This window comes from Nannospalax galili, unplaced genomic scaffold, assembly GCF_000622305.1.
Source record: "Nannospalax galili isolate Female #2095 unplaced genomic scaffold, S.galili_v1.0 scaffold10, whole genome shotgun sequence".
In the NCBI taxonomy this organism is placed as follows: Eukaryota; Metazoa; Chordata; class Mammalia; order Rodentia; family Spalacidae; genus Nannospalax; species Nannospalax galili.
This window is the reverse complement of record NW_008331140.1, coordinates 1,245,676-1,254,735: the sequence shown is the minus strand read 5'-3', so window position 1 is coordinate 1,254,735 and position 9,060 is coordinate 1,245,676.

The window sequence follows — 9,060 nt, the reverse complement described above, 5'->3', positions numbered from 1 at the left end:
GGAAGACAGAAGAGCCCATTGGAGAGGACACCCTCAGTTTCAGTGGACACCTCAGCTTTTTGGAGATGCCAGAACCATGGGACAACCACTAAGGGCAGCAGCAGGTATGGGACGGAGCCAGCCTGTGTCTGTGAGAAAAGCTGTGTGTGCTGTGGATGGCAGAGTCAAAGGAGTGCGGCTGCTAAAACCTTTTGGAGCCCAGAAGACCACGAGTGAATCCCAGATATTGAGCCTTGAACTACTTTGCTGGACTTAGGTTTTGCTTAGGTGTACCCAGTTCTTCCCTCTTGAAATAAAACAGTACTTGTTTTAGATTTTATAGGAGCATGCAATCAAGATACTTTTAAAAGAGACTATGGATTTTTAAGTGATTGGATTTTTTTAAGGACTGTGGGACTTTTAAGGTTGTACTGTCTTATGTTGTGATATTAATGCTAACATCATATCTTAGGGACAGGAAATGGAAAGGTTGTGGTTTCATAGTGATGTGTTTGTGTGTCAAGTTGACAAATGGCCTTTTGTGCTAGGTAGGTTTAACTTGACACACCTGGGTAGAGGGAGCCTCAGTTGGTGAATTGCCTCCATTGGATTGGCCTGCGGCAGTGTCTGTGGGACATCTTATTGATTGCTGAGTGATGTGGGAGGGCCCAGCCCACTGTGAGTGGTGCCACCCTTGCGCAGGTGGGCCTATGTTGTGTAAGGAAACAAGTTGAGCATGGGCCTGTGGAGCAAACCAGCAAACAGAATTCCTCCATAGCCTGTGCTCCAGCTCCTACCTCCAGGTTAATGCCCTGAGTTCCTCCTACCTTGGGCTCCCTCAGTGATGAACTGTGACCCAGGAGACGTAAGATGAAACAAATCCTTTCCTCCCCAATTTAGTATTTGTCAGAGTGCTTTGTCACAGCAATGGGGACACAAATTAGAACAGCTACAAATTTCCCCAACTGTCATGAAGGAGGCATATATATATATATATATATATGTGTGTGTGTGTGTGTGTGTGTGTGTGTGTGTGTGTGTGTGCAGTTATCAGATATGTAAGCATGAGGTAAAAATATTTTTATCCTAAAAAGAAAGCACAATTAGCAAAAATTAGACCTCTCTGTTTTCTTGTTTTCTTCCTCTAATTTTTAAAATAAGAATAAAATAAGTCAGACATTTTATTATGGGATTTTCACATGTATATATCACTATGCTTTGTTCTTTTTGTCCTCCTTTAACTGCCAGTCCTCATCTGCCTGTCCTCATTCCCCCTCTTCATGTCCTGTTGGTCTTTCTTCCCTCGAAAGAGTCTCTTTTTCTGCTATCATGTAACAGATTCCATTACATTTCCTTGTTCTCCCTCCTTCTTTCTTGAGACATCATCATCCCTTCCCATAGTCCTCTTGCTATTTTCATAGCATGGTTATATGTACCTATATGTATTTATGTTTTAAATGTACAGCTCTTGCAGTGATATTCACAAACTGAGAGTCAAAGAATGAAAGTCAACTTATCCAGCAAATGGAATCTGAAAACAAGCTGATGCAGCTATTGCAATAACAGGTAAAGTAGATTTCAAATGAAAATTAATCAGAAGAGATAAAGAAAGCCAATACATATGAATAAAGGCAAAAAATGTGCAAATGAAATAGCAGCACATATTCATTAACTGATGGTGCTCCTAATTTCATTATTAATAGACATGAAAGATAAGATAGGCCTTGATATAATAATAATAGTTGATGACTTCACTATCTCATTTTCATCTTTCTCCATTACATTCTATCTTACCTTTTTTCATAGAAATATTATTTTTTAAAAATAGTTTAAGCCTGGGAAAGGTGATGCAAGCCTTTAGTCAAAGTACTTGGGAGATAGAGGTAGGTGAATCTCTGTGAATTCCAGCCTAGCCAGAGCTATATAATAAGATGTTGTCTCAAATAAACAACAGCAACAACAAAAAACACCAGCGGGAGTTTAACTGGAGTTGCCCTACATAAAGGGATAATGTTCTTTCAAGGAAACACAGATTACAGTGCCAGTTATGGGATACTTCCCCTCAGGTTGTTTTTCAGGGTTGTCTCAGGAGGCCCTGAAAGAATGCACACTATTGCCATTGTTCTTGGTTACCCATAAAGACTTGGTAAGACTCTGTTGTCAAAGATACCACAAATTTTCATCACAGGATATAGAGAAATCAAGTTGATACTCACCTGGAAACTTCTTTCCTCCTGGATAGCTTTCATAGGGATGAAAGGTGTTATGCAGGCTACTATGGGAGAAGAGTCATCAACAGTCATTCCCAGCTATGGAACCCTGTGAGCTACAGTATTGACTAGCATAGCATGGTATGTTTGTTGGTCCAATAATGACAAGAATTTTATGGGTGGAATCAACCAATTTCTGATTGAATTTAAAGCCCACTCCACAAGACAGAAAAAAAAAAAAAAAACCTACGAGGGATCAAATAGAAGAGAATAAGCGACAGTAGAGTGCTTGGTCCTAAATAAGATATTTATAATACAATTCCATCCCCCAAATTCTCAGGGATCATCTTGAAAAGATGGCCAGAAAATTTGTAAAATTCATAGTTTATGGAGGACATCTATAAAACAGAGTTTTCTGTCCATGACAGGCATGTTACACACATGAACTCAGAGTGGCTTATGGGTGCATGCAGAATCCCTGCATAAGACCAAGTCAGTCAAATTTCCAACATGTATGGCAGAGGAACTTCTGAAGTCCCATCGTCTCTGAGGAGCTATTAGCAGTTGATGGTTTCTAGGAGAGTGCCACTTTGGGGGGGAGGTAATATGGCAGCTGGTAGATTGCTCATTCCTCAGTGGAATATGTGTGATCAGCACTAATTGCACATAGTCCTCTAAAAATAATTAGTGCATGAAGTTTGGAGGGATCTGGGAGGAGTTAGAATAGGAGGGACTCAGGATAGATTTGATCAAAATATATTACATTCATGTATGAAATCTCAAAGAAAAAAATTAAAAAATGTATTTTAAATGCACAATAGGGGCTGGAGAGATGGCTCAGCAGTTAAGAGCACTGGCTGTTCTTGCAGAAGACCTGGGTTTGAATCCCAGCACCCACATGGTAGCTAGCAACAATTCGTAACTCCAGTTCCGGGGGATCTGACATCCTCTTCCGTTCTCCACAGGCACTGCGCAACATGGGTGAACTTGCATACATGCAGGCATAACACTCATACACATAAAATAAAAATAAATAATAATTTGAAAATGTGTAATAGATTTAAATAAACACATATTTCTTGTAAGGAGATATAAAAATGGACAAGTACATGAAAACTGATGGACATCAATAATCATCAGGCAAATGTTAATCAAAGTGACAAGAGGTAAAATCTCACCCATCTAAATATGAGTATACTTAAAGAATTAAAAACTACATGCAATAGACCCTAGTGAGGAGAGTGGAGATGTAAATTAACAAAGTCCTTATGTAAAACAGAATGGATAATTTAAACTAGAATGTCTACACAATCCAGCAATTGCATTACTGTGTATTTATTAAAGGGAAATCAGTATGTTGAAGAAATATCTGCATTCTCATGTTCATTGCAAGACTATTTACAATAGCCAAGAAATGGAAATCACCAAAGTAACCACCAACTTATTAACAAGGCAAATATTGTGTATAAACAATAAACATTCCTCAGCAATTAACAAGAATGTGACAATATCATTTGTGACAATAAGATGCAAGTATAGATCGTTATGTGACATGAAATAAGCTAAGCATTGAAAGAAAAGTGCCACAAGCTCTCATTCATATGCAGAATTTGCAAAGGCTCATGTCTTATAGGTTGAGAGTAGAATGGTGATTAGCAGAGCCTGGGGTGTGTAGAAGGAAGGGAGAAATGAGGAAAGATTGATCAATGGTATGAAGTTATGGACAGGTAGGAATAAGAAGTTCTAGTATTTGATTGTACAGGTAGCAATCACTGTACATTTCTAAAATCTTGAAAAAAAGTGCATCAAAATTTTACCACAAAGAAATGATAGTTCAAAAAATTTTATCCTGATTTTATAATTTTTTAAGGAATATGCTTGTGAAAACATCATGTTATGCCATTAAATAGAGATGTTTTTATTATTTCACATACTTATTAAGAAAAAAATAAATTGTGTATTTTGAAGAATTACATGAGAAATTTGTTATAAAAATATGCCACCATTCCTGGGAACAGAGAGGTGACTCGGCTACTCTTCCAGAGGACCCGAGTTCAAATACAAGCACCCACATGGTGGCTAACAGCAATCTATAAATCAGTTCTAGAGGATCTAATTCCATCTTCTGAACTCTAAGAGCACTGTCTGACATGGGTTCACTTACATACATTCAGGCATAATACTCATACACATAAAATAAAAATAAACAAAAATGCCATAATTCCTTAATATCTCAGCCTTTATACCTGCTGTGTTCTCCTATATTTTAGGAAGGTATTGTTTGTTTTGACACAGGGTCTCTCTGTGTAGCCCTGAGTGGCCTGAAACAGACTGGCCAAAATTTTGTGATGATATCTATGCTTCTCTGTCTACAAAGAGTGGGGAAGATAGGTGTGCACCACCATGCCTGGCTCACATATATTTTACATAGAAAAACATCTGGTGAAAAATATGACTAATGTAGTTCATTGATTTTAATACATATGTCAACTATGGCTATCAACTGGTCAATTTGCAGCTATCATCAAATATAGCTTAACTCACATAAGAGATTGCATTTTTCATGTGTACATTTTTCTGTTTCATTCTAATTTATTTTCACATCATTAAAAAGAGTTGCAGAACTACAGTCGTCATTTTTCTACCGTTTTAAAACCCTGTGCTTAAGAAGTTAATGAGAATACTCAATTTAACAAATGAAGGCTCTACTGACTTCTCTGTTGTAGCAAATAAGTTCCGCCCCCTTTCCAAAACACTTCTGAAATTTTGTGTTTAATCTATTGCGACAGATTTCTTCTCTTCAATGACAATGGTTTGGTGGCATGATATTTTTGGAATTATATACCACATTCATTTTAACCCCATGTGTCTTTTTTCCCCTACAAAAGCAAACTTACAAATATGAACACAGATTTTCTTTTAAAACTTCTTTATACAAATACTATGCATGATATAAAATGTGTTGCTATTTTAAAAACTTATACTTAATATCTAACATATAACAGATAAATTATAGCCTTAGCTTTTATAAATAAATATATCTTTTAAAACCTAAAGTTTTTCTAATTGCACGAACATTACCTGTACAATCCTTATTTAGGTTCAATATGCAGTAAAGATCTCTTCAGTACTTTCTATTTAGAGGCAGTTAATAAGACAGAAAAAAATTCACACCAAAAAAATAAGTCCTTGTGTAAAATATTATTTAATTACAATGAATAAAAACAAATTCCTCAAACTGAAGTCATTTGTAGTTCTAGAAATTTCTTAAGCAAAGCCAAAATGTATCTCCTATTCGTGATTCAAGGATTTTCTTCTTACCTTAAAGAGAAGAGCTATGCAATTTGGGAGTCTTTTAGATAGACCCACTGAAGGGGTACTCCAATTGCCTCACCCTGTGTCCCGGTTCAGCATGGAAGAAGTCAGAACGGTCAGTGTCCCTATTCCCTATTGGCAATTTGGGTGACCCCTTCAGAGGATGGCATGATAAGAATGGGTGTAGGAACTGGCTAGGCAGTTAGGTTACAAAGACCCCAAAGAAATGTAGCCAGTTTCTTGGCTAAAAGTCCAAATGACCTTGGGCCTGTTAGCAACATACTCTGTTCCAAAGGCCAAAAATGTTAAAAGTATTTGGGATCTTGTATCTAATCCTTAAAAGATTTTATGGTTACCTCTTCAGAGGGGGAAAAGTTGGAGGGGAAGGAGTGGGCATGGATTTGATCAAAATACCTTATATACATGTGTGAAATTCTCAATAAAGTTTTTGTAAAAAATTTAAAAAAAGAAAAAGAAAAAGCTCAAGTATAGAATGTCTTATTTTCCAAATGCTATAATTATCCACCACTCGTAGAAACAAAATTTCTCATTGGGGGAAGACTTATACATAGGAAAACTTTTTTACAACTTCTCAAGCAGGCAAGCTATACATTTGTGCTATAAATAGTAAAGCACTGTGTTCTCTGAGTAAAATACACAAACTTTCCAAAATCTGTTCAGAAATGGGAAGTATACTATAATAGAAAGTCTTGGTTTGGATATGAATGTCTATATGACACTGTTTTGGTATTACTAATAGTTTTAAAAAATTGTTAATTCTTTTGATGTAATTTTTACACCCGACTTCTTAAAGTTTAAATACATTCCATTATTATTTGGGTAACATTATCTCCTCCTCTCCTGAAAAAACATATACATAGATATCTTAGTTTCCTTTCTTGCTCCTGTAATAAAATGCCAGCCAAAGGCAGCTTAAAAGCTAAAAGGTTTATTTTATTTCACAGTTCAAGGATATAATGCCTCATCATAGAGAAATATGGCATCAAGAGCTTGAAGCAGTTAGCCACAATGCATCCGTAGTCAGGAAACAGAGTGATGAAGGAATAATATTTTTCAACATACTTCCTCAATTTTATATAGTCTAGGAACCTCTGCCCAAGAAATGTTCCATCCTGCAATGAAGATGGGTCAGTCCACATAAATAACATAAATGAGCAATACCCCACAGACATGCAGAAAGACCATCCTCTTGGTGATTCTAGAGTTCATCAAGTTAATTTGGTCATTTTTATAAATTTTTGTGATATTTTAGAGAAAAATAGATCACCCTCAGATCATGTTATAATTAACATCACTGCCCTTTATTTCAATAGGGATGCTATGCTTAGATTTTGAGATCAATTAATTTTTTTTAAAAAAAGGGCATTTTAAAGCTCCTGAGTGCTGGGAATAAAGGCATATACTCAGCTATGTGTATTATATATATATATATATATATATTACTTTTGTCTATTTTGCATTATTATTGGCTTTGGGGGGATTTTCATATAATAGAGTTTGATGGTATTTAAATCTGCTCCCTTCTCCCCACCTCTACCCACTGCCCTCAGTCCAATTTAATGACTGTCTTCTGTGTATAATATGCCTTGTAGAGTGTGATTTGTGTCCGCTAATGTCCTTCAATGTGGATCCAGTCACTGGACCCACCAAGAGTCCCAACTCTGTAAAACACTCCCTTTCCCCCTCCCAGCAATCATCAGTTGTCAAAAATTCCTTAGGTTAGGTTTGGATTTCTTACCATCTTCCTCATGTCTATGCCGGGATTTTGTCTGATTTAAGTTTCCATAAGACTTGTGCATGCTGTCATCATTGCTGTGAAAGCCTCTGTTTCCGTGTTCATTGACCAACCCTGGCTCTTACAGTCTTTCTGCCTCCTCTTCCACAATGAGTAGGCGAGATTTAATATAGGAGTCCTATCCAAGGAAACACACTCTGCAGACTCTTATTCTCTAAAATGTAGTCAGTTGTGACTTTCTGTCTGCATCACACTCAGTTGTATGAGGAAGCTTAACTGGCAAGAGGTGAGGGATGTATTAGTATTCTCTCTACCCCCTGTTCCACTATATTTCATGAACCTTAGGTGTAAAGGTTCCACTGTAGAAAGTGGGGAGGATAGGAGCGAACAAATGTTACAATGGGGGAGGTGGGGAAAGTGTGAGTGTTCAGTTGGGAAGGAAGGAGGGAGGGAAATGCAGTGGACCATGGGGATGAGAGAGGAGGAAACACAGGAGAGGAAGGATGAATGGAGGCACTTGTTACAGGAGGGGAGTGTGAATAATGGGAGCACTTGGATTAGGGAGGGAGGAGGAAGGTTGGATGGGGAAGAGAGATGTATGGAGCTTGGGTGGCATGGGAAACCAGAGGGAAATATGTTGGCTTGGGAACCCCATAGAAACACACATACAGTGTCTGAACATTAGTGCATGTGTATAGCTGGGGGCTGTATGGGAAGGGGTACGGTGCCAGGCAGGAAACACCTCCTTTTGAGTAATTGGGAAAAATAGTTCAAGAGACCTCCAATAAAACACAAGCTGTTGCTGGAACCCTTGGTTATCTCCCAGAATCCAAAGATAAGACCCTGCTGCTGAAGACATAACATCCTTCTGACACAGGATTTGGAGCAATGGAGCAGGAAATAACCTGGAAGCCTTCTCCATGAAGACTAGCTCTCATAGTTCTAGAGGATACTATGCAAGCTGCAAAGGGAGAAAATCAATCAATGGTCCAACCCAGCCATAAAGCAAAATAAGCATAAGAACCAAGACAGCAAACTACCTCTATTGGTGCAGTAGTGGCACTGTTATGTAGGGGGTAATCAACAGCTATCTAATTGGACTTAAAGCCCTCTCCATAGGAAGGAACTCAAGGGTGGCACTCTAACTATAGCCAAATATATATGGCTGGACAGGTCACAGATCCTAGAGAAAACCCCATCTCTGGCATATCTCTAGACTAATGAAGTTTCTTACCATGTGTTAAATATGTATCCTTATATTTGTAGACAGATGTACCATACACCACTCATCAAAGAAGCTTCTTTTTGCAAAAGATGGAGGCTATTGCAGAGTTGTGCAACTGGTCACACAAAGAGAATATGCATCTGAGAGATGCTCCCTTGTAGGTGACACATCTACAATGGAACCTCTACACCTGAAAACCAGTTTTGAACTTACCTGGGTGTCTTCAACTTCCACAGGACATTACTTATTGTTAAAAAGCAAATAAAATTTCCAAATCAAGGTTTGTTTTGAAGAATTGCCTTTTTTCAGTAACTGTTTCAATTTTCTTATTCCCTTCAAATGAAGGATACTCATAGTCTTCTATATCCATTCTCCAATATGAAAGTATCGTAGATCAAATATGGCTACCCTTATCCACTCTTTAATGTCTCTGAAATCTTATTATTCAAATAAGACTCACTATTTGATTTTGGAAAAGTGAGATATTTTATCTTAATGGAATATGTTACTCTTCAGCAGTTATTGTTTTGGACAGGTGTTCTATTACTTATTTGGCAACATTTAAATCACGTATA